The sequence below is a fragment of the Buceros rhinoceros genome, unplaced genomic scaffold (genome assembly GCF_000710305.1).
Source record: "Buceros rhinoceros silvestris isolate BGI_N320 unplaced genomic scaffold, ASM71030v1 scaffold13545, whole genome shotgun sequence".
Lineage (NCBI taxonomy): Eukaryota > Metazoa > Chordata > Aves > Bucerotiformes > Bucerotidae > Buceros > Buceros rhinoceros.
In genome coordinates, this window is record NW_010412351.1 from 1 (window position 1) to 3,840 (window position 3,840).

Here is a 3,840-nt window from a genome sequence, read left to right on the forward strand (position 1 = left end):
GGAGGAGTTTGGTGACAAGTCACTGAAGTGGAGATGTAACACCTCGTTACAGCAGTGACCCTTTGATAAATTCCGTGCGTAATTGTCGAGTCCGTTGTGTTAGTGTTTTGCCGGTGCCGTGCAGGCGGTGCGGTGGGAGTGTATTTCAGTAACTTTTCCATTTGATTCCAGTGCTTCCCCAAAGCAGAAGAGGAAACTTGTGAAATCTCAGGCTTTCTGAGACAGTATTTCCCAATGCCCCCTACTCTGTGCTTTGGGAAACGGGGACGTGGCAAAGTGAAGACCGACTCTAGGGCTTTTTCAAGACATAAGGATTCTCAGGCACGCTTTTGCTCATTGATGGTACCGAGGAGAAGCTGCAGCTTCCCCAGCCCTCTGCCCTGCGTGGCGATCCTCCCGTGCACAGTGTGCTGTGTTTTAACTGCGCTGCAGTGCTGCCTCCTCTCTCCACCTTGCCAGTCCGTCCATCCATTTAGTCCTATCTAATCACCATGCGGATTTGGAGAAGGTGAACTGAAAAGTCATCCTTGTACTTCTTCAGCCTGCAACATGGACTAATGAACCTGTCTATACCAGAGGCCAAACCTGTCTGTTCTGAGGCCGAAGCACTGCTAGTATGGATAATTTTAAAGGTTTCCATGTAGTAGACATGTAAAATATGGGTTCTGGGTTTGGGGTGTTTTGCTCTAAGTGGATACATGCTCAAATTATCCTTCCACACCAGCATAGCTATGACTGGATGTATCATTTGGTAGAAACTCAACCTTGGCAGGTAGATTTGATCAGAAAAATAAAAGGGGATTGAGGTTTCTTTTGCTTTTAAACTTGCTGTTCAGCAAACAAGCTCTCCTGAACACAGGAAACTGTGTTCTCAAAGTCTGAAGAGAAACAGGAGTTTGCTTCAGCCTTTTTGTCACAAGTGTCAAGGTAGGCCAGCACAGTCAGAGCTGCTTGTACATGCACACCAAAACCATTCAGCTTCCTCCTGCCCACAGAGCAGTGATGAGCTGCTGCAGACAGGCAGAGCGCACAGGAGTCAGCCTGTGGAGGTTGGCATTGGCGTCTGAACAGTTACAGCATCCGCACTTCTCACATGTACTGGACTCACACATTCCTTTCCCACTTCTCCGGGATAGCCGGTCACGCTGCAACACACCAGTTTAATGAGCAAAGCACAAAAATCCAGCAAGATGATTAAAAACAAATCAAAGAGAAGAAAAAAAACCAAAAAAGAAACAGGAGTAATCAAAGTAAAATGTGGCCCCAGCTCAAAGTAAAACACAAAGAGCAAAGCGCTCCCAGGGGCAAATCCCAGCACAGCCAGTTGACTGCCAGCTTGGACTGCAGCATCCTCCAGGGCTGGGGGTTTCAGCCATCGTCGCCTCTGAGGACACCAACGTGGTCTGCAAAGGCTCCGTGTTGCAATGCGAAGAATGCCTTTGTCTGGTACATCAGCGACAGGAAAGCAGCAATTCCTGAGCACCACACAGGGGAGCCAGCAGCTGACTGCGGTTTCAGTCCTAAGTCACAGGCATAATATTGCCTCTCTTCTTCCTTCCTCGCTTGGCTGTCCCCTTCCCCCGCCTCCCCTCAGACATGTAGAAGGCTCCTTGTGTATTAGTTACAGAAATAAAAAAACCTGCAACTTTAGGAAATTCCTGAGCCTTGTCAGCAACAGAGATTTGCTCAATTTCTCCCCCAAGACCAGAGTCATCAGCGTAGCTGCCAGAATACAAATTCCCACTGTACTTAAGTAAAGCTGTTTGCCTGAGTTTGCATGGCGTGATTTGCTGTGGTTAGCCTTGGCTCCACGCAGGAGAAAACGTCGGCTCTGGAAGAGGCAGCCTTAAGGGCACTCAGAGATACGTGAGCCCCACGAGAGCCATCGCTGCTGCAGCTGCTCTGTGTAGGCAGCTTCAGGGATAAAAAGAAGCTGTTGATAAATCTCTTCCTAAAGGCAGCCAAGGTCTCACTCCACCACCAGCCTAAACCACTGGCTCAGCACATGAACACTGGACCAATAAAACAAATGGGCTCAACTAAGTTGTGGTCGCCGAGCAAGTTCCTGCGCATCAGCAAAGCTATTGTAGCTGTTCACACAAGCATGCCTCGTTACGCCAGCGGTGAGGTGCTGTGACCCAGCTTCAGCCTTGGTGAACGGGGGGGCAGGCTGGCGTGCTTCGTCTTGCAGTCAGGGTGAACCCAGAGGAAGCCTGGGCGGCAAGGACAACTCAAGCAATAGGCAGGGATTTGTCATGCTGCCCTATTGCCTGAGCCTTTTGGCCAGGAAAAGAAAATACAGAGCGGCAGAAGCAGCTCGCCTAGATCCCCACAGCCCTTCTCCCTGCTTCCAAGCCTACTCTGAGGCAAAATTAATTCAGAAGAATTCTCCCCCAGTGCTTCCTTGATTACTGATGTTATTATTTGTATTGTGATAGCCTCCATGGGTCCTTGCCACAGCACAGGCACTCTTGTGCCAGCAGAATGCACACCACAAAGGTTTCAGAGTCCATCAAGCACACACAGCAGAAACAAGAAACCTTGGCAACTAGGGCCCTAACTTGGTAGGCACTACCCAGACCCATCAACTAAGGAATTGCGCAGCTCTCCCATGGTTTACAGCTTCATGAAAAAATGCTGGAAACAAGCTGCCTTAGAAGAAAGCAAAAGAAAGACTAGTTCCCTCCTCAACGCAAGAGAGCTGCCTGCAGCGACGCAGGCAGGAAGGCCCACAGGCAGCATTCCTCAAAGGATGGGTGGCTCCTGATCGTTCACTGGATTCTTCCAGACACTGTGAAATATTCATACCTTGAGGGAAGATTAGTTTTCTTTTTTGACAGTCATAACATAAGCTCTTCCCTAAACATGTTTGCTCTTTATTTGCTGACATGGTCTCACTATGTCCTTGTCTCTTGCCTTTTATTTAGATGCAAGTTCTTTACAGCAGAGACCATCTTTCATCCTCCCTGCACGCTGTCACACGTAAGGGGATATTGTCCAAGACTAAGGCAGAAGGGTAGTACAAATAACAGCATTTCATGACTGGGGTCATACAGAGGTTATCAGTACTGCAGACTGCAGTTAAAGCTCTGATAAGCTCAGATGAGCTCTAGCTTATCTTACTATGATGGTCTGAGGTGGATCTGCAGAGCTCAAGAGCTCCTCCTTGAACAGCAAGTGGTCACACTGAGGGTGGCAAAAGACCGACTCCCCTGAGCCAAAGCTCCCAGAAGGTACTGACCCAAATTTCAGAAAAAGAATTCATCTCAAACTCAGTGCATCTGTAAAGAGGTGCTGGTACCATCGGGATGAACCTCCATCCATCTCAAGCTAGCTGAGAGAACAGTTCAGCCCCATGTGACCAAGAGGAAGCAACGTTTGCTTTATCCAGATCTGTTCTTGAAAAAGGTAAAACCTGGCCTGAGCAAAGGTGAATGCAGGAAATAAAATGACTCCTTACTTCTACAAGGGAAAAATGCTCCAGCACCCTCATGCACTGCAGAAGGAGGAGGGAACACTGAAACCAGGACAGGATTAACACGAGAGCGCAGAGGCAAGCAGCTGAGCAGAAAGGCATCAGGCAAGAAACCAGGCAGGAAGAGGTGGGGAAGGTGGAGGAAGTGGAAGTGGAGGTGGGGAAGTGGAGACAGCCAGAGCTGCAGCACTACTCCAACCAGCTACAGAGTCCAGAGGCAGGGAGTCTCCTTTTGCTTTCTGACCTCTCCAGAAGAGTAAAACCATGGAATCTGGTTTCTTTGTAAACAATTGAGACACCCCACAGTTCTAGTAAGACACAACAAAAATGAGTGGGAAGTAGAGGGGTCCGCATCACAGAAACCA